This window comes from Euleptes europaea, chromosome 15 (assembly GCF_029931775.1).
Source record: "Euleptes europaea isolate rEulEur1 chromosome 15, rEulEur1.hap1, whole genome shotgun sequence".
Lineage (NCBI taxonomy): Eukaryota > Metazoa > Chordata > Lepidosauria > Squamata > Sphaerodactylidae > Euleptes > Euleptes europaea.
In genome coordinates this window covers 32,454,852-32,481,085 of record NC_079326.1, presented here as the reverse complement: position 1 = coordinate 32,481,085, position 26,234 = coordinate 32,454,852, and the positions used below count along the sequence as shown (strand labels likewise).

The window sequence follows — 26,234 nt, the reverse complement described above, 5'->3', positions numbered from 1 at the left end:
CCAATGCTTCATCTGTTGTAATCAGTAAAGCTGGGTCCTTCATTAACCCAATAAATCATTGTCTGTGTATTTATTGACCTCCTTTCTGACGGTGCCGCTTAGCCCATGGGACCGCAATCCTAAAACACACTTCTGAGAAGGCAAGTTCCTTTGAAATCTATGTGTGTGCTGTCAAGTCACAGCTGACTTATGGCGACCCAAAGGGTTTTCAAGGCAAGAAATGTTCAGAGGTGGTTTGCTGTTGCCTACCTCTGCTTGGGCTGAGAGAGTTCTGAGAGAACTGAAACTGGCCCAAGGTCACCCAGCACTCCTCATGTGGAAGAGCGGGGAATCAAATCTGGTTCTCCAGAGTAGAGTCCACTGTCCTTAACCACTGCACCACGCTGGCTCTCAGTGGGATCAGTGGCCTCCATGCTCATCGGAACCCACTCTTGCCTCACCTGGTACCACCATTGTTGCTGGGCTTGCTGCTGGGCCAACAAAAGTCTCTCTACCAGGCAGGTCTGCAGATTAGAGTCTACCTCTCTTAACCACTACACCATGCTGGCTCTTTGAAATCTATACACTTCAACAATAACAGAAGCATTCTAAAGCTGTCCGTTGTTCACTGGTGATCTGCATGCTCAGTGGCTGACTGATTCTTTTCTATGTCACCATAGAGTAGGGTTGCCGGCTCTGAGTTGGGAAATACCTGGAGATTTTTGGGGCGGAGCCTGAGGAGGGCGGGGTTTGGCAAGGGAAGGGACTTCAATGCCATAGAGTCCAATTGCCCAAACTGCTGTTTTTTTCAGGTGAACTGATCTCTATCAGTTAGAGATTAGTTGTAATAGCAGGAGATCTCCAGCTACTACCTGAAGTATGGCAACCCCACCATAGAGGAAGTAGCAGGTGGCTGCACTCTCTGTGCTAGTGTGCATACTGAGGCTGCCAAATTCATGGCTATGCATTTAGAACCTGGGTGTAAGCAATAACACAAATACTTCTTAAATGCTTGAAGCTGCTTGATACCATCTGTGGTCCGTCTGGCTCAGTACTGTCTACTATGAATGGCAGCATCTTTCAGGTAGACCTTAACTGAAGATGCTATGTATTGGACCTGTGACCACTTGCATGTAAAACGTGCACTGAGTTATTACCCCACTTGGCCTTACTGGTAGCTTACTGCTCAGGGTAAAATATATAATAATAGCAAATTAACACAAATTCACACTTCCCTCCCTTCTTATTCCTGCAGTGTACGAATCAGCGAGCACCACAGTGTCCTGCTATTTTACTGTTAAGAATGATAAATGTACTGTTTAGCCTTTAGATCGTGGTTCGTGACTATGATGGATTTTTCTTTCTTTCTTTTTTTGTCTTGAGTAGGTTCCTACAGCTCATCTTTAAAACTAGTCAATAGTTAATTAAATTAAAATCATTAGTATATGCAAAAAAGCAACCACGTTTTGTTTTGTTTGCTTTAAAGAGGTGATGAAACTTTACAGTACATTTGATCTAATTTCTCTAAAACCAACAGAAAAGAGTTCACAAGACTTTTAGGCTTGGTTCCAAAGTAACATCAGGTTGGGACTACACGAAGAAGCATCATGAACTAGCTTGTAGGGTCGCTCCCCCTTTTATTTCTGGGTGCACAGCAAACTAATTGGTTACTTTGGTTTTCATGGCATACAAGAGCTTGCTATAATGTGGTTTGGGTTGATCTAAAAATAGGATTGCAGACAGTGCCAAACACAAACCATACTTTGCCAGTCCAAATCTAGTTTGCCACAATATTAGAAGTTTGCCATGAATGAGGGGAGGAGGGATTGTATGAATGAACGTGAACCTCTTTCAAGGGACTCGAGCAAAACTATGCATTGGTATTACAACTAAATCAAGCCAGTATATTAATAATTTAAATACATAAATGTCCAAAAATAGGTACATATGCATATCATTTTAATTATTTCTAGAACAAATCTTAATCTCCATCCCAATATTATGCATTCTATTAAGGTATTACACCCCGTTAAGTACACATGAGGCTTGTTTTAAGGTATTAGCCAATGAATGGATTTTTAGTTCTGTTAACTGTCCCCTATAATAATTTAACTTGTCTACTCTTCATGTGCATATTCATAAGCAAAATGCCTCCCATTGTGACAGGAAATACACATACGTGGCAATCTCTTACTCATTGGGAAGAAGATGTCTCTGAGAGACATCATGAAGGTGGTGATGTATTTGTTCTTTGCTACTAGCTGTGTCAGCTATTAATAATCCTCCCTTCTTAGCATCTCAAAAAGCTCATCATGCGTTCTGTTTCTTGATCATCCGTGATACTTGTCAATAAGGCTCAAATAACCCAGGTTCAGGAATGAGTACACGCCATCTCTGTGTAATTTGTGCACAGATATATACCCTCTCCCTCCCTCCTTCTCTCCCTCCCTCCCTCCAGAACCCTTGGCACTGTTAGGCCACCCAGCATCAGAAATGGTGGCTAGACTGTGCTCTCACAGCATTTCATTTTTCATTATAGGGATGAATGTCAACTGTGTGTGTGTATAAAGTTCCATCATGTTGCGGGTGACTTGTGGTGACCCTGTAGGATTTCAAGTCAAGAGACAAAAGAAGTGGTTTGCCATTGCCTGCCTCTGCGTAGCAACTCTGGTCTTCCACAATGGTGTCCCATCCAAGTACTAACCAGGGCCAAATTTGCTTAGCTTCTGAGATGTGGTGAGATTGGCCTAGCTTGGGCCATCCAGATCAGGGTGAAGGTCAACTATTTTTCATTTATATGGAAAAAGGAAAGGAGTGCTGTCTGGAATGGCAGCTAGCCTTGCTCCATGCTTCTAATGACCTCAACCACTGGTAATCATGCTTGCTGCTATCAGTGTAACTTTAGCCTTTTATCTGCACAGACTGATCCTGGGTTCTACCTCTTGAGCATGCTGAAGGATGATGGACTCTTGGAAACTAGATGTTGCATAGGTATATAGATAGGTTATGAGGCTGGTTATGTTGAGAGAGGATGACTTGCATAAGGTAATTCAGTAAGTTTGTGTGGCATGTGGGGATTTGTATCTGTATCTCCCCAGCCCTAGTCCAACATCCTAGCCACTATTTCACAAAGACTTTCCATGCTGTAAATGTAAGGCAGGTTTGGAGGTGGAGGATATGTGTGTAAGAAAACAAAATTCACATATCAATAAGTTCACATTCCTGTAGAAATATATGCATATTCACTTTAGGTGTTTCTTTGTAGAGTAATATATTTGTTAAAAGAGAAAGAAAGTCGATACAAATGAAAATAACTAATAAATGGTGTGGATCCAGCCTTCCTCCATTAAGCCTTTTTCTAACTAAGGAGCTATGCAACTTAAGAGGCTCTTCTATAGAGAGACAGTGCTGTGCAGTGGTTATGGTGTTGAGTTACGATCTGGGAGACCCAGGCTTGAATTCCCACTCTGCCATGGAAGCTTATTCTCAGCATAACCTAACTTTCAGGGTTGTTCTTTTCTTGTCAAGGATGAAGTGAATGAGAGGAGAAAAATGTAAGCTGCTTTCAGCCCCCACTGGGTTATAAATAAAGCAAAATAAATAAAGTTGGAAGAAGTCTCTTCAGGCTGAGTAATGCTTAAAACTTTGCTAGCCGAGTGATAGCATAAGCATAGGATCCCCCCCTAAACACACACACATGCATATATGAATATATGTATGTATTTATTTATTAGGGTTACCAGCTCTGGGTTGGGAAATACCTGGAGATTTTTGGGGCAGAGCCTGAGGAGGGCGGGGTTTGGGGAGGGGAGGGACTTCAATGCCGTAGAGTCCAATTGCCAAAGCGGCCACTTTCTCCAGATGAACTGATCTCTATCAGCTGGAGATTAGTTGTAATAGCAGGAGATCTCCAGCTAGTACCTGGAGGTTGGCAACCCTAGTATTTATGCTGAATACAATTATGCAGAAATAGGAAAGTATTCATTTGAGTAATACACCTATGTTTTTATATGTTGAATTGAAAAGATTCATGGAAATTTTATCCCACTGACGGACTGTAATTGGTATCCATACAATTGTTATTGCTATAAACTACATAAAGGAGAAAAGAACTGGAATGAAGCTTTGTTCTCCTGCCAGGATGATAATAGCACACTAATTAGCATAACATCTTTGGCTGATACAGAGATGCTCATTAACCTCCTTGAATATGGTGAGTTCTTATAATTAGTTCATGCTGAACGGTGTTTTAACATACATTCAAGTCATCAATATGGATTACTCTGTGTGAACTGCAAGAATCCACATCATCAGGGTCTAGATTTCCCGTGACTCTTGCCTGGTGGTTTCGTCCCATATTTTACATTAATTTCCTGACATGTGACGAGTGAAGAAGACAGCCACAGAAGTGAAAATGGCCAAGGCAGAGCCTCTGCTGTGCAGGGGATATTTTGTTTATTTAAAGCTTCATTATGCAAAAATGATCACGACAAGCCCAGGTCATAGTATTCATTTTTCCTTGCCTCTCTACTCCTGCCTCCTCCCTTCAAAAAGTTTAGGATTATAGGATTGCCTCAACACTTGCCCTTGCATAAGCACAAATCACTTCTGAAAATGTGTGTGGATTTCTCCCTTGGACTACAGCTTCCCATGCCGTTGCAGTAGTCCCCTGCCTCATACTCGCCAGTAGATTTGGGGGGCTGTGTGGAGCTGCAGCAGGAAGGGGGAGATAGGAAGGATTTTTTCACTAGTAGAGTTCCTCTTGCCAGTGGAAGAAAAGTCAGTGTCATCTTTCTTCTCAACAACATGTATGTTTGTTAATTGACATTTTGTAAATAATTCTGTAAACCGTTTTCGGTTCCCACCCACCCTCACAGCCTTCCACTCACCCACAAATCTCTTCTAGTTCTTAAACCCTGTGTGAGATGTTTCCTTAGCCAAATTAACCCTTTTTTCCCCTCACCAAAATCAGTTTTTGTAAGCATTCTGTTGCTCACAGTTTGACCCTAGTGAGTTAGAATGTTGGCACTATTAGTTATTGGGAGAGTTCAGAGGAAAGCAGGGAACAAACAGTTATTAGCTCTTTATATGTAAAATAGAATGCATTGTGACAGATTACTGCACAAACATTTTGTCTTATTTAATTCCAATTATTTCAGTCCTTTCTTTCAATGCATAGAAAAATCAAATAAGTTAAGGACACCTCTACGAAGCATTTACTCATGGACACAGAAACTACTTATACACTTTGTGGGGCATGCAGGCCAATCTGTTTACTCAGGAGCAGTCCTCACAGATTTAAATAGGGTTTACTCCCAAGGTAGTGTGCATTGGCTCACAGCCTTAGGAGTGTAGGAATGCCAACAGCTTCATAATTCCCAGTGTCAACTCAAGGACAATTTAACAGATTAAAAATCAAAACTTTCTCCCTTCCACTGCACATGAGAAAGCCAATTGATGATAATAGGCTTTGTTGAATTAATTAGTTTCAGCTAATTCTTTTGTTTGTGTTTAACTAGGAAGGACATTGGAAAGTTAGAAGTTGTGAAGACAGATATTTGAATATATGTAAAAAAAAGGAGGGCGTGTTGCAAATACTGAAGAAGAATATGGCTGTCCAGAGGTAATTTTGTTTTTTATATTTATTTTAAACATTAAATATTAGAAACATTATGATATATCTGAATGAAGTTCAAGCATTTTTAGGATTTCATACTCTCTGTCTCACTGAACAAATTAAAATTCCAGTTTCCTAAACAAGTTTTGTTGCTGTAGATTTCTTACACGTACATTAAAAAAAAAAAAAAACCCAGAATCAATACTCCAATCAAATAGCTGTCTGCCTTTGGAGAGTGATTGCATGTGCCACATGTGCTGGCTGTGTCTCGGCTCACCTGCAGGGCCATAGCAGGCTGGGTAGGGGTTGCCCGTCCATGCCCTCAAATCAAGCTGCAGGCCACTTGAACCATTTCCAAATAGTCTTTATTTGCTCACTCCATGACGCAGTTACAATTCACTGATCCCTGGCTACAGGGTATCCAATCCTTCCTCCTCCGATGGCCATCCCCAGATCCACCGAATCACAGCTTTAAAGCCCTCCTCAGCAATTGGCCTCTCCCTAGGGTTGCCAACCTCTAGATACTATAATAAATGGCAGCACGTGGCTTCAAAGATAATATAATATGAAATATACCAACCCTAAAAATAAACAATATTATAGAATATATTAATTCTATTTTTTGGAAAATCCAAAACACAACATATATTCATAAACACTGTGTTGAAAACCACACAGAAACCTCACTGGGTCTGAAATAACAAAAAATGTATACATACAGATTGCTTTTAACAACAAAACATGAGCAACATAAATTCAAGAATTATTTCTGTGGCCTTAACAAAGGCTCATGTATACTCAAGAATTATAGTCCATGAAAAATCACGAAGAGACGAAGAAAGGTCCAAGGTGGGTCTATCACAAGTACGCATTTCGGAATCCAATCCTTCCTCAGCTTGGCAACCACAACGATGTTTAAAGAGACCAATAATAACGGCTTCACTGCTTTTCAAAAAAGCTGACTTCTGAATGGGTTGATTACTCTTTCTAGATCCCTTTCATATGGGGAAAAATTGTTCCCATGAATTTCCTTTTGAAGATTCTTTGGACTTTTTGAAAAGCAGTGAAGCCATTATTATTGGTCTCTTTAAACATCGTTGTGGTCGCCAAGCTGAGGAAGGATTGGATTCCGAAACGCGTACTTGTGATAGACCCACCTTGGACCTTTCTTCGTCTCTTCGTGATTTTTCATGGACTATAATTCTTGAGTATACATGAGCCTTTGTTAAGGCCACAGAAATAATTCTTGAATTTATGTTGTTCATGTTTTGTTGTTAAAAGCAATCTGTATGTATACATTTTTTGTTATTTCAGACCCAGTGAGGTTTCTGTGTGGTTTTCAACACAGTGTTTATGAATATATGTTGTGTTTTGGATTTTCCAAAAAATAGAATTACTATAGTCTATAATATTGTTTATTTTTCCGGTTGGTATATTTCACATTATATTATCTTTGAAGCCACGTGCTGCCATTTATTATAGTTTCTACTATTTCCAGCATAGGTATTTTCTTCTTCCAGTCCACCAACCTCCAGATACTAGCTGGAGATCTCCTGCTATTACAACTGATCTCCAGCTGATAGAGATCAATTCCCCTGGAGAACATGGCCACTTTGGCAATTGGACTCTATGGCATTGCAGTCCCTTTCCTCCCCAAACCCTGCCCTCCTCAGGCTCTGCCCCCAAAACCTCCCCACCGGTGGTGAAGAGGGGCTGGCAACCCTACCTCTCCCTGGAGCCTATTTTCCTCTTTTTTCCAACTCCAGTACCTACGCATGCCCAAAGGCACTCTTTCCCCAGCCAGCGCCAATGAGGCTATAATCCATCCATGGCCAATCCATCCATGTACATGAAACCACACCTGCCCAGCCAACTGGTGCCTGCCTGCTACTCCCTCAAATCCCCATCTTTCCTGTTCTCTACTTAGTGTCCAGGCCATTGCCCCCAGGGTTCTCACCTCCACCCTACTCTCCCTGCCTCCCCCTTGGAGGCCTTCCTGTCACAGACACACACAGACACACACACACACTGGAGGGTCACTAGCTCTTTGGCAACTGCACATTCCTCTTCTGCGTGCTGAAATAAAAAGCCCACATTAATATGGGCTCCTCCCACCCTGTCTTGTATGACTTCAGGGCCAAATACCATCAAGTTAAACATGGGTTCCTATCCTTCATTCATAGTAGGCAAACCAGTGGGGCATGATCCGTTACTCATGTGAACTTCACTCTCCCCATAAGTAAGGCTTCAGAGTTTCAATTGCCCACTTGACCACTAAGGCCTCTCTTTCAATCACTGCATATCTCCGCTCCCTTTCTGACAACTTGCTACTACGGTAAAATGTAGGATGTTTTTCCTCCCCTAATCCTTGAGGTAGGTTGGCACCCAATTCAGTTCCCAAGGCATCAGTTTGCAATACAAAGGGTTGTTCTGGGTCAGGTATCTGTAGAACTGGCTCCTGAGTTAACACTGCTCACAGCGCTTCAAAGGCTTCCGTCTCCATCCACCACAGCAATTCATTTTCTTATCAAGTCCATCAGAGGGGCTGCCATCATCGGAAACTTTGAGTGGAGTGGAAATCATTGCGCCCTTTGAAAAGTTTATCTGAACCCAACCCAATCACTTTTTACACAATGCATACATGTGTATTTTATAGGGGTTTTAAAGAGAAATTTCAGGAATTGAAAACATTGATACCTTTGACATACAGAATTGATTTTACACCCCTTCACTAATGTCCCATTATTTGTTTGTTTGTTTGTTTCTATTTGTATCTTACCCTCTTTCCCAGCAGAGGCTGGGCTTAGGGTGGATAACATCATTAAAACAACACAATATGATACAATAAAACCACGATGTACAATAAATAAGCCTTATACAATAAAAAACGGTTTCCAATTACTGATCAAATTATACAATTAAGCAAGTGGCACTCTTCTCTCAAGTATAGGACCACGATGGGCCTGGAGAAACAGAGACTCCTCAGTTTAAGTTGGTAGCAGCATAAAAGAGGAAGGGGAGGGGGATAGGGACACCAGCTCTGATGATACACTGTTGCTGCCCTATGGGCCTGGCAGAATATCTGTCTTACAGGCCCTGCGAAATTCCTTAAGATCCCGCAGGGCCCTGGTCTCACTAGAGAGAGAGTTACACCAGGCTGGGGCCAAAAAAGCCCGGGCCTAGTTGAGGACAGCTGGATGCTTTTTGGGCCGGGAACCACCAGTAGGTTGTTATTAGCAGAGCATAAAGCTCTCAGGGAACGTACCAGGAGAAACGATCCTGTAGATACGATGGTCCCAGACCATGTAAGGCTTTAAAGATGAAAAACAGTACCTTGAACCTGATCCGGTATGCTACCTGGAGCCAGTGCAGTTGACAGAGCACTGGCTGAATTTGTGCTCTCAGTGGGGTCCCAGTAAGAACCCACTGCAGCATTTTGTACCAGTTAGAGTTTCCAGATTAGTCTCGACGGCAGCCCTATATAGAGCAAGTTACAGTAATCTAGCCTGGAGGTGACCGTAGCATGGATCACCATGGCTAGGTCAGGGCGAGAAAGGTAGGGCACCAATTGCCTGGCCTGTCAGCCACCACTCTCAACTACCTTACCAAGGAAAGATAGATTTGACACCGGACTGTATCCCTCAGATCTAAAGATGGACTTTTCAAGAGCGGATGCACCACTGCCTCCTTCAAACTCCCTGGGAAGGCCCCTGTACTAAAAGAAATGTTAATGATATCCCCCAGGCGAACCCATACTACATCCTGACTAGGGTTGCCAGGTGCCCGGTGGTGGTGGGCAATTTGCCCCTTTGCCTGCCGACCAACTGACGGTCGGCAGGCAAACATGGACGCACGTACATGCCGCTGCAGGTCCCGAGCTGTGCCTTAAAAGTGATCCCGAGCTGTGCCTTAAAAGTCTCCCGCTGGAGGAGAGGTAGGACCTGGCAACCCTAATCCCGACTGGCCTTGACCAGCCAGGATGGGCATGGGTCCAGGAGGCATGTGGTGGGCCTCTCAGCCATCAGAATCCTGCCGACATTGGCCTGGAAGAGCGGCCAAAGTGGTCCAATATTGGGCCTGAAGATGAGCAAGGGGCTTCCAGTACATTAACTGTATCAATGTTGGCAGGGAAGGCGTGACAGAGCAACAAGATTTTGACCACAAAAAAGCTCAAAAGAGCCTCACAGCTATGGACCAAACTGAAATTTAAATTCGACTGTCCCTCCAAAAGGGACGTGAGTGATCTAATTACTCTAAACAATTGTGCCGGGCAAGAGCTAGCAGATGCAATGGAGGCTGGATAGTATTTCCTTTTTGCTGCATTCACTGCCATCTCATAGGCTTTCATAAGTGTCCTATAAGATGTTCTTGTGGCTTTGTCACAAGCCTTTCGCCAAGCTTGTTCTAGCAGTCTAAGCTCTAGTTTCTTACTCCAGAGCTCCACAGAATACCACGGAGCCTGGTTGAGATGGAGGCGAAGAGGATGTTGGGGAGCGATTTCGTCAATGGCTTTGGAAAGTCAGCAGTGCCAGTCTTCCACTAGCTCATCTATGGAATCGCCAGGGGGATTTTGATCCCATAAAGCGTTCTGGATCTGCGAAGATGAAATGACGACAGCATTAATGTTGAAGTCCCCCAGCACTATCAGCTTGGGAAACTCCAAGGCCCAGCCAGCCATCACCTCAAGCAGACTCAGCAGGCTATCTGCTGGCGCAATGGGCAGCTGGTACACCAGCTAGATAGCCAAGCTCTCGTTGGGTTCTTACATTAGGCCAGCACACTCAATGCCTGAGATCTCTGGGGCGGGTAGTGCACTGAAGGAGCAGGAAGGATAATAATAAATAATAATAATAAATAATGCTGTGTGTGGTCATTAGATTGCATTTTTGCAAATGGTTGCATGAGTATCATGAAAGTTGAACACTATTCAATACATTTTAGCTACAATGCATACTTCCATCAGATGATTGGAAAGAAACAGCCCATTCTATGGCTTGCTACATGCGCACAACATCTGCTACAGCACTTGGGCTTTCTAATGCAGTGCAGTTTAGGGGCAGAACTTATGCTCTAAATGGGAGGACCATTGAATATGACATGTGAGCACCAAAGCTCCTGTGGGCATATAGAGCCGGTGAGCTTGGGTAGAACTTTTCTCTCCGTTTGTACTGCATAACATTAAATGTGTGCTGCTGTACTAAACTGTGCTTGTTGCATTGAAACGACCGCCCCCTCCCCGCATTCAAAGAGGGGAGGGGAGGGGCGCATTTGGCTGCGGGAGCGAAAAGAGAGCCAGTCCTCTTGCATCTTTTGGCCTGACGTGGGGAAGAGGGCGGGCCTGGGGAAAAGGGCTTAATAGCGCCGGGGTGGAGATTTCCTCCCTCTTTTGAAGCGGACGGAGCAGACAAAGAAGGCTCCTGGGGAGTTTAGACTGATATATCATCTATCATTCCCAAAGGGCGGATCAGTGAATGATGCCATTCCCCAAGAGCTTTGTTCGGTCAAATATTCATCCTTTGATAATGCAGTGCGTTTGATACGCACTTTTGGAGAGGGTGCGCTGTTGGGGAAGTGCAACATTAAGTCTGCATTCCGCCGCCTCCCCGTCCATCCACTTGACTTTGATCTCCTGGGTTTCTCATTTCAAGGCAAATTCTTTTTTGACAAGGCATTGCCTATGGGGTGTTCCATATCTTGCGCGGTATTTGAGAAATTCATTTCCATGCTAGACTGGGCAGTTAAGGTGCTTTCTGGACTACCCAGCATAACACATTATCTAGATGATTATCTAGTAGCTTTCCTTAACTTATGAAAATGTCACCACACTGCTACCTAGGGGTTTTGTTGAATTTTTTGGCTTCAAAATCCAATATTCAGAAACTTTTCATTGGTAATGGTGAGAGGTAGTTCATTACATCTTTTGATTCTCTCTTTATTTGTAGCATATGGATCCTTTCATCAATTCTTGGCTTCCGGCAAATATATGCTTGGAAAACTACCCCACTTTATTTGTCTTTAAAAAAAAAAAAAAACCATTCCTGTCTTTCTCACAATCTGATGATTCCCTCTATTACTAGACATTACATCAAAGTGCTCTTTGCTCAGCTGGCCCTGTGCCATATTTTATTACTAACTCAACAACTGTTTTTCTCCCCTAATCTGTAAACTGCTAACAGAGGGCAAATGTTTGGTAAAAAAGGTCAAATTCCTTAAGCTAGCTGTCTAAACACTACAGCAGTGATTATCTAAGCACTTTCCCTAAGCTGGCTTTTGGAATGGCATTATGGAGCTGTCAGCTGCTTGAAAAGGAAGAAAGGAAGCAATGTTGCTTATGAAGACATCAACGTTTGGGTTATACTAGGGTCACGATACCTTATATAGCATCATTTTAAATGTCAAGAGGGTTTAAAAAAAAAAACCAATAACCCAGCTCACAACCAGTTAAATTGGTTTAGTCCCATTGATTTCAAAAGGAAGACATTAGTTGATTGGATTGGACTGAAAAATATTTAACTTAGTGGATGGTCTATTTTTCTGCAGCAGCTGTGTGCTACTGTGCTGTGGGGCTAGAATATCCACAATCATAGCTAGCTCTGGCGTAGCCCCGCTGTAGCATGGAGGGGCTTCCCCAGTGCAAAATGGGTTAGGAAACTGCCTAAAGGCACCTCCGCCTCCAGGAATGCCCCAGGAATGCCTCCCGGGATACTAGCGCGGGGAGATATGCCGGGGAAACGCTGGTGGGTCAACTGATCTCTGAACTGGAGGTTGGCAACCCTAGAAGGAGAGAAGGAAGCAGGAAAATGGGAGAAGCTATGGGGGCTTTCAGGAAAGGGAAAGATGAAATAGTGGGGGAGAGGAATATTAGATCCCTCCCGCAAGACCTTGCAGGTTCCCACTTGTTATTGTATATTATTCACTGGTGTTTTGCTGCTTTACCTTAAATTACCTTACAGCCCATTCCTGGGCTGGGGCATACAGGGATGGTGGGGAAGAGACGCAGCGGCGCCTCATCCTAAGCCGCTCCCCATAAGCCGTTAAATAAAAAAAAGCTGTTTCACGGCTTTTTGTTTGTTTGTTTGTTTGTTTAACCGGGGCCTTTCGCCCCATAGGGAATAGAGAGGCTGCGCCTGCTAAAAAGCAGGTGCAGCACTGCCATTCCCGGCACCGGCGGAAGTGGCCGAAAGGGGCTAGGGAGCTGCCTAACTCGCGGCTCCTCCCCCCGGCCTGCCCCCGGCACACACCCCTGCGCTGGCATGGCCTCTCCACGCCATTGCCGGTGCCACGGAGAGGCTGAGCCAGCGGAGGGGGGAGGCGCGGTCCTGCAGTGCTCGGCCACCGTCGGGACTGGCCTTGCCGCCGGCGTGAATGCATGTAAACGCGTGATTACATGCATTTACGCCGGCAGCGAGGTCACGCCACCTCCTAACAACTTTCGCCCCCATTCTCAGGAATGGGCTGTTAATCTATGAAATTTACAATACTTGGTATTGGAACTATTTGGGAAAATACTGTAATACTGTACTAAAATACTCTACTAAGTAGCAGACTTACCAAACTGAGTCTAAGTTTGGGACTGAAAATCCTCAGAGGAGTTTCATTTTCAAGTTCCGTTCTAGGCCTGCTTGATTCGTGTTCCCTAAGTGGCTCTGATCACCGCCAGAGTGCAGCCAGATGCAAATTCCACAGTCTTTAATTTAACATGGCATCTGTCTTAAAATATACAAACAGTGATATTTAATTCAATAATGGGTCTCCTGTTATTGCAAAGGGAGGTTGAATGCATACTGCACTGAACACAGTTCCCACACATGGTCTTCTTCAGTGAATTCAGTGAGATCCAATAACATTTCATTTGACATTTAGTTATACTTTGGTTTGGGGCTGTTTCAGATTACAGAATATTTGACTGAACGGAGGTCATGACCTGGCAGACACAATGTAAGGTATGCTGGGATTGCAGTCTTCCATGCACCATAAGTCTTCACAGTTCTCTAAGCGCTTAACAAAATAAACTCTTAAGAGTGAATTCTACCCATGCTGTATGATATTTTAGGCAATATGGATCATCCTTATACCTGTATCCAATCCTGATAACTTCCCCAAGATGTAAAGTGTGATCACCGTGTAGTCAAAGGTAGATACTTTTAGGGGATGCCTGTACTTTTACTCTTCCACTGAAATAACTGAAAACCGAAAAGTGCTTAGTTTTTGTTGGAGTACATCCTGTATATGGAAGAGGAAGAAGAAGAAGAAGAAGAAGAAGAGTTGGTTTTTATACACTGACTTTCTCTACCACTTACCATATATACTCGGGTATAAGCCGACCCGAGTATAAGCCGACCCCCCAAATTTGAAGCCAGAAAAGGGAATTTCTTATTGATCCGCGTATAAGCCGAGGGTCAATAAGAAATTCCCTTTACCGGCAATGCTGCGCTCTAAAATGGCGGCCGCCATTTTAGAGCGCAGGGCCCCTGCCCCAGGTCGCCATCCCGCCGGCCTCCCAGGCCCTCCCGCCCCACCCCACCCCACCCCACCCCCAGTGCCATTCAAGGGGGGAGGGGGAAGAGCCCCTGAACCCCCTACTTACCTGAAGAGGCGGCGAATCGGCGGCGGCGGCGCGGCCTTCCTGGGCTGGCAGAGGCCCCTCCCGGCCGGAGGAAGGCGCCCAGGCACGTGGGCGGCGGCGGCGTGGCCAGCGGGGGCCTCCTGCTTGCGCAGGCAGGCCCCTCCCGGCCAGAGAAAGGCGGCCAGGTGCGTGGCCGCGGCGGCGCGGCCGGCGGGGGCCTCCTGCCTGCGCAGGCAGGCCCCTCCCGGCCAGAGAAAGGCGGCCAGGCGCGCGGCCGCGGCGGCGCGGCCGGCGGGGGCCTCCTGCCTGCGCAGGCAGGCCCCTCCCGGCCAGAGAAAGGCGGCCAGGCGCGCGGCCGCGGCGGCGCGGCCGGCGGGGGCCTCCTGCCTGCGCAGGCAGGCCCCTCCCGGCCAGAGAAAGGCGGCCAGGCGCGCGGCCGCGGCGGCGCGGCCGGCGGGGGCCTCCTGCCTGCGCAGGCAGGCCCCTCCCGGCCAGAGAAAGGCGGCCAGGCGCGCGGCGGCGCGGCCAGCGGGGGCCTCCTGCCTGCACAGGAAAGCCCCTCCCGGCCAGAGGAAGGCGGCTGGGCCCGGCGGCGGCGGTGATGGAGGTAAGTTCCCCCCTCCCTCCTCCCCCCTCCCTCCTCCCCCCTCCCCCCTCTACCGTATTGACCCGCGTATAAGCCGAGTTCGGCTTTTTCAGCCCTTTTTTTGGGCTGAAAAACTTGGCTTATACGCGAGTATATACGGTAAGTGAGAATCAAACTGGATTACAATCACCTTCCCTTCCCCTCCCCACAACAGACACCCTGTGAGGTAGGTGGGGCTGAGAGAGTGTGACTCACCCAAGGTCACCCAGCTGGCTTCGTGTGTAGGAGTCGGGAAACAAATCCAGTTCACCAGATTAGCCTCTGCCGCTCATGTGGAGGAGTGGGGAATCAAACCCGGTTCTCCAGATCAGACTCCACCGCTCCAAACCACCGCTCTTAACCACTATACCAGGTTAGTTTTGGGGGAAGGGTAGCTTTCTCTCATTCAACGCTGTTAGCCAAGTTCACCCATTTGAGTAGAGAGGGTGTATTTTTTTGTCCTGACCTTTTTTCAGAGAGTTCAGGGTAGAGTACATGATCCACCCATTCCCATTTTACTGTCACAGGTAGGTTAAGACAAAAAGGAGTAACTGATCCAAGATCATTCTAGGGAGTCCCGAGGCAGACTGAGGATTTGAACCCAGATCTCCCACATTATAGTGTGATCTCTCACTACTGTACCACACTGTATGTCTATGATTACCCCATTCTTTTACTAGTGGCTAAGAGAATGCACAGCGATCTGGAAGGTGACCTCTAGGTGACCATGAAATCACTAGGTTCAGCCATTGCTTCCTGCCTCAGTCCTCCATCTGCTATACGGGCATAATAACACTGGCCTACCTTTCAGAGCTATTGTAAGAATTATTGTGATGAAGTGATCACTGAAAGCTTGATGGCGATGCTTATACTGTTAGGGCAAAAACGCACGGTCGCTTTAGCCACCTTTATTCCCTGTTTCAGCCAGGATTCAGCCAGGATCGAACGCATGCGTTTTCGCCAAACATGGGTTCGATCCTGGCTGAATCCTGGCTGAAACAGGGAATAAAGGAGGCTAAAGCAACCGTGCTTTTTCGCCCTTAGACAGAATAGCAAATTCTGACCACATAATCCTGTAGTTCACACTTCATCTCCTGAATCAGACATACAGTTAGTAAGAGGTGCATTTACCTGTATTCAGCTCCTTCAGTACAATTATTACTTAAAACTCTTTTGGGTTGCTAGGCTTGTTGCAAAAACTGCCTTATAGGTTCTTTCATAGGTGACAGGCTTTTTGCATTTATCTGCAAGGCATTTATACACATTTGTTTATTTGCGTCTAATTGCTTGGGGCGGCAGTGCAATAATCTTTTCCTTTGTTTTTAGCCTCCATGAGGTATTGTATTCTTCTTCAGAGGTTGCCTCATCTTGTAATACTATTTTCATCTGAACTGTAAGGATAACCCTGCCTGCTTTATAAAGAGAATGATTTCTCTTGTCCTTCAACAGTGACCTCTACTGGTTGAATAAAGAGAAATTATTTAATAGGACAGTTAGATTTCTTTAGATGGTACTAAATGTCTGATGAGCAGTTATACACCATAAGAATTACTTGGAATCAAAGAAATCAAAATGAAAAATTCAACAAATTGGTTTATTTCAACATTATTAGCACAAGACTGGTAATACGGTGCTAACATGTTTACAATGCAGTCCTAAAAAGAGTAATCTATTGAAGTCAATGGTTTAAAGGGGTGTGACTTTGTTTAGAATACCACTGTTAGCCACAAACAACTCATGACAGATGTATCATCTCAAAACACTCTCCATCTTGTCCCTGAATGGGGAAAGGTTACCAACCAATAAATAGAAATCTCCATGGGATCAAAATCAGTTTACCTAAATGCCTTTTCTTCCTCCGTTGCAGGGTATCCTTGAGGATGTGTTGTAATACGGCTGGAAAAACCTTTTTGGCATTTGGGAGGTGAAAAACTATACTAGCTTTAAGGCTATGTCATTGTGCAAGGAAGAAGCCAAATCCCATGGGCAAAATGAGCCTGATTTTGAGAGACCACATTTTAAAGAGCATTTTAATACTTGTAGGCCATTTATGCAAGGTTGGTTTTGATGTTCTCTCAAAGCTGCTTTTTTTAAATCCACCCTTTAAAATGACTATTCATGGTCCTGATGCAAGAGGAGAAAGTCAAACAAATTCCACCTCCCCACTCGCCTGCTCCTTCATTCTTTCGTTTGCATAGCCATTAACAATGGTCATTTGCATAGCTAAGCTGCGGCTGTGATTTTTCATGGTTCCTTCAGTAAATGCTTCGATGTGGGGGTGGAGCAAATACAAAAGGTCATGTTAAAGGGGCTCTTAAGAAATGCTTCACAGTGATGGCTGGAATGACTGTTCAGTGTGAAAAAAATCAAAAAAATATGCAGGGCACTTCAGCCTGGAACGCGCTGCTAATTATCAAGCATAACTGGCCCTAGTCTGTTTGGTTGCTACAAGGTGAAAAATGGGGGGAAAGGTCTTATTGAGAAGTCCAGTGAGATGGATCTAGGATTCCATCATTATTATCTTGTTCCAGTATAACATAATAATATAACATAAACCGAGACGATGTGGGTTGATAAAAAAGATGGCAAAATGTGTTTCTTTTAGACAGGAATCTGGCAGGGTTTGAACATATATAGTACCAATACAGAATCTTATGTTGTATGATGCTTAGATGAAGTATGATTCAAACTGATTTTTGTAGCAATTATTGACCAGGTATTTCACAGTGAAAAAGTATCTGATGAAAAGATCTTGGGATGAAGCAGAAGCATTGTGTCAAGATTTTGGAGTCCATCTTGCCAGTTTTAAAAATGCCCTGGAAGACGAATTTTTGAACAAACAATGTTTCATAACTAAGTCTGTATTAAATAATATCAGAAAAGTTTTTTACAATTAAAAATCAGAGCTTTGGCTCCAGATAGTTTATTATTTTCATATACATATCAGAAGGGACAAAGATCTCTTTTGTTTGTTTGTTTTTTCTTGTTTTCTGTTTAAGAGTATTGCAATGGTACACTGTGTACATCCAAGAGAATACAGGCTCTCTTCAACATCCCTGTTTGCTATTCCGTTTGGTTATTGGAATTGGAAAGTATATAAGCTAAGCTACAAGTTATGCACAATGAACTTTGTGAAACACGTCTGGAACTTTACAGAGGGGTGAAAGTTTGGGGGTATGATTCCTAAAGTAAAAATGAACAGTAGGGAATGTATTAATCACCACCTCTCCATTGCTCTTCCCTTCAGTGGCAGCCTCTTCGGGCTACTTTACATTAGTTAAAAAATTATGCTTTCATCGTCATGTCTTCAGTGCAGTCCCACATGGAACTGCACTGGTGCAGACTGGCCGAGGAGGAATGACTAGAAAACTTCTCAAAGCTTCAGGGTGCTTGGAGAGCTTCCCCCTCCCTCCATCTTGAGCCAAGAGCGAGGCAGTTTCCCGCCCATGTGGTCATATGATGGAGGCGGGGAGAGGGGTCCTCCCTCAGTTCTCTCTTTGCCGCTGTGGAGGGAGGACATCTATTTCTTCAGAGAATTGATTCCTGTGAGGAAGAACTTCTTTGTGAGAATGTTTTTTCGTGGTTGGCTCCGGATAGCTTTATACAAGAAGTGTGCCAAGTGCGGTTTAAAAATGGTACAAAATTTTGAGCACGCTGTTTGTTTTGCCTAGGGAAAACTCATATCTCCAAAACCTGTCCTTCGTGCTGCCTTTTTACACCGAAGGCCAGGCAAGAAAGGGCTTCTCAAAGACAGGGCAGGGGCCAACGTGGCGCCGAATAATGCTGGAAAATTCAGCATTATTCAGGATCAGTTTTTTCAGCTCCCTTTATTGCCTCCAAATTTTACATTGGTAAAAGAAACCCCTGAAAAACACTGAATTTTTCAGGGTATTTTTATTTCAGTAAACCGATATGTACACCCCTAGAGAGCAGTATTTATTCTGACGACAAGCCCACGCCCACCTCCATGGTAAATGAGCTTGCTATTCACCCATGTGGGACTACACTGAAGACATGATGATGAAAACAAGGTTGCAGTTACCTGTAACTGTTGTTGATCGAGTGTCTTCTGTGCAGGCACACATCCCTCCCTTCTTTCCCCACCATGGGCTACCTCTTCATGCTTTGTTCAGGCTCTGGAGTTCTCACACATGAGACAGGGAGGACAGGAATGTTTCTACTCCTTGGCTGGCAGAACATCAGAGAGAAGTAGGGTTGCTAGGTCTCTCTTTGCTCCCGGCAGGAGGTTGTTGGGGCGGAGCCTGAGGAGAGGCTGTGGCTCAGTGGTGGAGCCTCTGCTTGGCATGCAGAAGGTAGGGCTGTCGATTCGGTTCGTCCCGAACTGAAAAACAGCCGAATGCCCCCTGATTCGGCGGTTTTTAGTTCGGATGGAATCGAACTCAAAAAAGGTGGGGAAACAGGGAGCCGAATTCAGCGAGTTCGGGGTGTTCGGTGAATAAATTCGGCAGCATAACCGTCAGTTAGTAAGCAGCATTCTCCAGCAGCCAATTGGTGGCCAAGCTGGGTCTTCTTCTGGCCAATCAGTTGCGATTGAGTGCATGAGCCCAGCTGCTGCGTGGCCCGGGGAGAGAAAGAGAGAGTATCTGTTTGTGTGAGAGAGAGATCCCCCTTGGGGGGGGGGTGCGTGTGCACATTCGAGCAATTCCGTGGCTGCAGGGGGCGCATTTTTGGGGGTAGAGCCCCCAAACTTTCAGCATAGCTTCAGAGGACCCTTCTTGCAAGAACCCCCACGTTTTGTAAAGATTGGATCGGGCGGGCAAAATATGGGCCCCGGAAGGGTTCCCTCCCTTAATATGCATTTTTATTCCATTTACAGCACACATTCACACCATTCCGTGGCTGCAGGGGGTGCATTTTTGGGGGTAGAGCCCCCAAACTTTCAGCATAGCTTCAGAGGACCCTTCTTGAAAGAACCCCCACGTTTTGTGAAGATTGGGTCCGGGGGCTGAGATATGGGCCCCAAAAGGGGTCCCCCCTCCTTAATGTGCATCTCTCAGAATGGGGGTTTGCAATTAGCAGAGCTTGCCGCCCACGCCCAAAGCTCCCAGCCCCAACAAACAGCTGAGCTGCGGGGAGCAAGGGCGGGGCTGGTGCCAAGAAGATGGAACAGAAGACATCCACAGTAAGACCCATTTTGGGGATTTTCTCTATAATTTTTCTCCTGTGTGTGGGGGGGGAAGCAGAGTCTGTGTGTGTGGGGAGGGAGCAGTTTCTGTGGGTGGGGTGAAGCCAAAGGGGGCTTTCGCCAGTTCTGCCTGGGGTGTGTGTGCCCCCTCGAGTCTCTCTCTCCCTGGTTTGAGGGGGGGGGCTTCAGTTGTGTGTCCTCAGGTTTTCCCTCATTCATAAGATCGGTTAGGTCTATTTTGATGCTTGCTCAAAACTGGTTTTCAAATTGTGACTTAAAGAATGCATTTGCCTGGTCCCAAGTCCGATGCAAAAGGGGAAATTCCACCCCCTCCTGCTCCTTTAGCGTGCCTCTGTCCCTTTCCATGGTTTGCAAACTCCCAGGTGTCACCTGTTGCTTTGCATGGTTGCAAACATGTTGCTTTGCATGGTTTGCATGGTTGCAAACCTGTTGCTTTGCATGGTTTGCAAACTTCTTCGCACCTGCCCCGCCCTTGCTCCCCGCAGCTCCGCTGTTTGTCGGGGTTGGGAGCTTCGGGAGTGGGCAGCAAGCTCTGCTAATTGCAAACCCCCCATTGTCAGAGATGCACATTAAGGAGGGGGGACCCCTTTCGGGGCCCATATCTCAGCCCCCCCTGACCCAATCTTTACAAAACTTGGGGGTTCTTCCCCTCAAGCTACGCTGAAAGTTTCGGACCTCTACCCCCAAAAATGCCCCCCCGGAGCAGCGGAAAGGCGCAATTGTGTTTTTAATGGCTTTATTCGGCCAAATTTTTCCCCAAACTCCGGATCTCATGCCGAATTGCACGGACCCGAAGTGGGGGAGTTCGGACTTCGGCATTTCCCGAATAAAAACGGGCCGAATTTTTCCGAATCCAAATTTTACCAAAAAAAAATTTTCAACAGCCCTAGCAGAAGGTCTCAGGGTTCAATCCCTGGCATCTCCAGTTAAAGGCACTAGGAAAGTGGGTGATGTGAATAGACAATACTGACTTTGATGGACCAAGGGTCTGATTCAGTATAAGGCAGCTTCATGTGTTCATGTGTTCTCTTCCATGGCAGTGAAAGTAGAACTGAAAACCGCCTCACTCTTGGCTCGAGACAGAGGGAGGGGGGAGTGCTCCAAGCACTCTGAGGCTTCAAGAAGCTCTCTAGTCATTCCTCCACGGTCAGCCTGCCTGCGCCAGCACAGTGCATTTGCACCTGCACAGGAGACACTCAATGAACAACAGTTACAGGCAAGTGCAACCTTGTTTTATTACACTTTTGTGTAACTTGCAACCTGCTCCTAAGATTTTAAAGTATCAAAGTATTTTCAAAAAGACTAACTTTTTTAAAAAAATCTGTGTGCTTCATTTGTCTGTTTTTAATCACAGTATTGAAGAGAGAGAGTTCTGGATTGGATTTAACAAAAGTAACTCATTTTCTGGAGGATCCTGGCAATGGTCTGATGGAATTCCTGTAAATAATTTGTTTTCATTATCTTAAAACAGCCTTATCAACAGCCTGTTTTCATTGACAATACATTTCCTATCCATTAAAAATTGGGTTTCATCTGTATCTTCTGTCACACTGGCTCCGGTAAATAATACATCAGATTTAAATAATGTCATTCAAAAGAAATGTACAATGTCATAAAAATTATTGAGATCAGATTTTAAATAATAGCATTCAAAAGAAATTTACAGTGTCATAAAAATTATTAAAATGCATAGTAAGGAACTAATTATCACACAACCACTAAAAATTACTGAATTTTGGCTGCAATCCTCAAGCCACTCACTTTTTAAATTAGTCCACTGATTACTTCTGACATGAGTAGCATTTTTTTTCTGCACTACCATAAAGTAACAAGTCTAGGGGCAGCAATATGAATGCTTTAGATGGAAGACTGTGTGCCTACAACAAGTTACAAATCGTTGAGCGTTGTTGTTGCTGCTGCTGCTTCTTCTACTGGAGTGGATCCTACTCTTATCCTACAATTCCACTTAGCAAAGATTGAAGACTTCCTCCAGCCAAAGGAGTCTTCTTCCAATTGAAATGACCATTCAATTGGAGTAAAAACCACTTCAGTTAGAGGAAGGCTCCTTTGGTTGGCAGATGGTTGTATTACTGCTACTACTAGTAGTACTATTACACTACTGCTATTAGTAGTAGTAGTGTAATAGTACTAGTACTAGCAATAGCAGCAGCAGCAGCAGTAGTAGTAGTAGTAGTGTAATACTGTTTTCAGAATGCCTACATAAACTAGATTTCAAGTAGTTCAAAGTCAGAACTAGTGTGCCCTTCAAAACTTATACTATTGTCTATTTTTCACTGACTACAAATGTAATGTGAGAAACCAACTTTAGAATGGCAATTTCATATGTTCATTCCCTCCCCTCCTGCCCAAAGATGGAACATGCAGGCATGTCTTTCTCTTTCAAAACTTCATCTACTCTTAATTATAATTCAGTTAAATAAATGGTTCTATGGCAAGTTTCATCTGCCTTTTTAGGGAATGATTACGCTGAAGATGCTGTGAGGAACTGTGCCGCATATCAAGTCAACAGAACAGTCTTGCCACTTTATTGCAGCTCAGAGCATGAATGGCTATGTAAAATGCCCAAAGGTAGAATGGCTTATTAATTATATTAATTGTAAATCCAATTTCTAGAACAGCAATGATTATTTTAAAAAGAAAAGAGTACAGGGTGAATGAGTATGACATTCTGGTTCTAAGGCCAACCACCTCCTCACTTATAATAATGCATAACTATCAGAACTTGAATGATATGAGGTAGTTTGTTTATTTTGAACTTAGTATCAGAATATTTCATTCAGTAGTTTTTTTATGTATTAATCAAACTAGAATAATGAATATACAACATACCTGACACAATAAAGCAATGTAGTTATTCTTTTCTTATGACAAACCCTATTGCATAATTAGTATAAATTCTGCACATTAATTTCTTTTTCAGGTGTGAAATCAAAGATTCTACCACGGTATATTAATAGTATGTAAAAACAAACAAACAGCGTTTTCTTTCATACACTCTAGACACATGGTTTTTATAAATGTTCATAAGAACAATCCAAACACATAGAACCAGTCAATTTCGGTAGCTGCTAGTTTTACTTGGATTACCAAGGTATTTTAGAATCTCATTTTACAATAAAATTGCAGAGAAAATCTTGACACTGAAATTTCATGGATAATTCTTTTTACCACTAGAGGGCACATTGTTATCCACAACATCTATATCTATATATAAAATTTTAAAAAACTTTTAGAATGATTTTGGCAAGTAGAGATGGACTGAGAAGAGCTCTGAAGAAGAAGAGGGTAAGGGATAATTCTCACAATGGTCAAGTGTGTGTGTGTGCGTGTGTGTTTAGCCTGGGTTAGCTTTTGGTTGCATTTCATCTATGTTGAAGTGATCATCAGTGTTAAGAGAAGTGCATTAGAGTAAGTGGTTTAAGAATGGTAGCCTTGAAGTTTATTTCACATGGCTATACTTTAAATGTGGCATAATCCTTACAAATGAACTGATCTTGAGCTGATCTACAGGTCCTTTATCTCTGTGGAAATAACAGAACTAGAGAAGCAAAAAAAAAAAACCCCAGCACAGAGTAGCTTATTACCTAAACTTCATCCATGGGAAGGACAGCAAAAATTGAAGGATAAGAAGAGACATGGGTAACAATTGATGCAGTTACATCCATTCAAATTTCATTATGTTTGGGACTGAAACCCATATGTAATATGTAACATCTAGGGAAATCTTCCAAAAGGTAGTTGGGGCAGGACTTGGTGAATATCTAGATATTTTCAGAGCATCTATAAGACTGGTTCACTATGTCAAAGTCTATTTTATTTACTTGAACACATAATATTTAGGGCACATTTTGTCCAAAGTAAAGGACATTTAAGTGCAGCTGATTTCAATGAGAGCTTGTGCATAATGTCTCCACTGAATATATATATTTTAGAATAAAAGTCCTACACCTGGAGAAGAGCATTAATTATTATGCTATTGCCCTCATATACATTTTCCTATCATTTTACTTATCCATAAAAAGTTCTTAAGGGCATTCTCATGTATGATTGTTCTATAGCACAATCAACTAAGTCTGAAACTTCTGACACTCAATTCACAAGCCAGGTCAGTCTTGAGGCGTCACGATACAGCTGTAAGTTGGGGATGAAAACAGCAAATTTTAAACATACGAAATAAAACCTCATATAGGACGTATGCAGCCTACACACCATTAAAATCCCTGACAAATAAAACAGCCTTGCAGTGTCACAGAAAAATTTCTAGCTATGGTATTCCCCATGCCCTGACCTGGATGGCCCAGGATAGTCAGATCTCAGAATCTAAGCAGGGTCAGACTGGTTAGTACTTGAATGGGAGACCACCAGGCAAGTCTAGGGTAGCTGTGCAGATGCAGACAATGGCAAACCACCTCTGTACATCACTTGCCTTGAAAACCCTATGGGGTTGGTTGCAACATGACAGCAAAAACAAACAAAAACCCTCTTGCCGGGGACTCTGTTCCACAGAGTGGGAGCTACAATAGAAAGGAACGGGTCTCTGATTGATAACAAGGCAATCTTAAGTGAGGGAGCCGCCAGTAGGTGGCAGTCTGAAGCCATAGTTGGCCCATGCACAGGGACCTATGGGAAGAGGCAGTCCTTTAGAAATAGGGGCCCTAGATTGTGGAGGGTTTTTAAGATCATAACCAGCACCTTGAATTGAACTCAGAAACAAATTGACAGACCATGTAGTTGTTTTAGCATAGGCAAGACATGTTCCCATTGGCTAGCCCTGACTAGGAGCCAGTGGGGTGTATTGATTAGAGTGTTGGTCTCTGTTCTGGGAGACCCAGGTTTGAATCTCCACTCTGCCATGGAAGCTTGCTGGGTGACCTTGGGCCAATTATGCACCCTCCGCCTGACCTACCTCACAGGACTCTTGTGAGGATAAAATGGAGGAGAACAATGTAACCTAATTTGGGTCGCCATTGATAAAAATGGTGGGATATAAATGAAGTCAATAAATCAAAAAGAAAAACAGTAATCAGGTTTCTGCATCCTGGATCAGCTTGTTATTGCAAGGAGAAACAGAATATTGTTCAGTATCTCTTGCTGCTTTTTAGCCATCTTGGTCTGAAGAGATAAGGCGAAATAAAAATATTTTAAATAAATAAATTTACATAGATGTTGGTTATGTATCACTGTGAAGAATCTAGTGTTTGATATGAGGTAAACAGCAATAAAACACTATTAGCCATAGGGGGTCTCTAATACACATTTTTTAATCAATTATATTTTACTTATTTTTAGACCCATCATGGTATTACTATAGAGGAGCAGAATACTTTTTCATTGTTGGTGCCTGACTGGGCTACTTCCCAGCTTGCTTGTGGTTGGCTCCATAGTGATATAGTAACTATACATTCCTCTGCAATACAAGAATTTATCCAAAATTCCTGGCATGAAAACCCTCCTCCTTGACAGTGAGATTCTTAGAACAGGCATTGCATCACGTGTGGGCATGTTCATGGAGGAGAGGGGTATTCATGGCTACTAGTAAAAATGGATGCTAGTTATGATTTATTCGTATTTTCTCCAGGATCAAAGGAGCATGCTCATTACATTAGGTGCTGTGGAACACAGGCAGGATAATGCTGCTGCAGTTGTCTTGGTTATGGGCTTCCTAGAGGCACCTGGTTGGCCACTGTGTGAACAGACTGCTGGACTTGATGGATCTTGGTCTGATCCAGCAGGGCGTTTCTTATGTTCTTACCACCATTATCAAAGATTAGATTGATATCAACAAGTTGTATTTTTTCTCCCCCAAGTCTTTTTTTCTCTCCCAAATTCAATATTTTCCGAAGACATGGATTTTTTTTCTTCATCCTTTCAGCTATACCTTGGACACTACGTAGGAAACAAATTATTTTATTTAAGAAAAAAAATACAAGTCATTTGTAGTAACATCCTTACTTTGCTGTTATCCAATTGCATGTGATCTTGCTGTTGAAAAATGGTTTCTTCAGATTCCAAAAGTGTCATCAGAGTTAATGGTCTTGTGGCAGTCAGGATTAGACAGCTGTAATGAATGGAGGAAGCTTTGAAGGTAATTTTGGCTCCCATCAGTCAGTTATCCCTTGGCTACTAATGTATGTGGTTTTAGGGTGATTTTAGATTAAGGTCTGTTCCTTAATTGCAAGGTGACCACACTGGGAAAAAATACCTTTTAATCTTGGGGATGAATGTGCATGACCATTACTCTTGGATGCCATTCTAGCTA

At 43.9% G+C, this 26,234-nt stretch overlaps 1 pseudogene; it reads left to right on the top strand.

Annotated features, from left to right (window-relative positions):
• Positions 1-26,234, top strand: part of LOC130487676 (secretory phospholipase A2 receptor-like) — a 56,205-nt pseudogene that overhangs the window by 20,085 nt on the left and 9,886 nt on the right.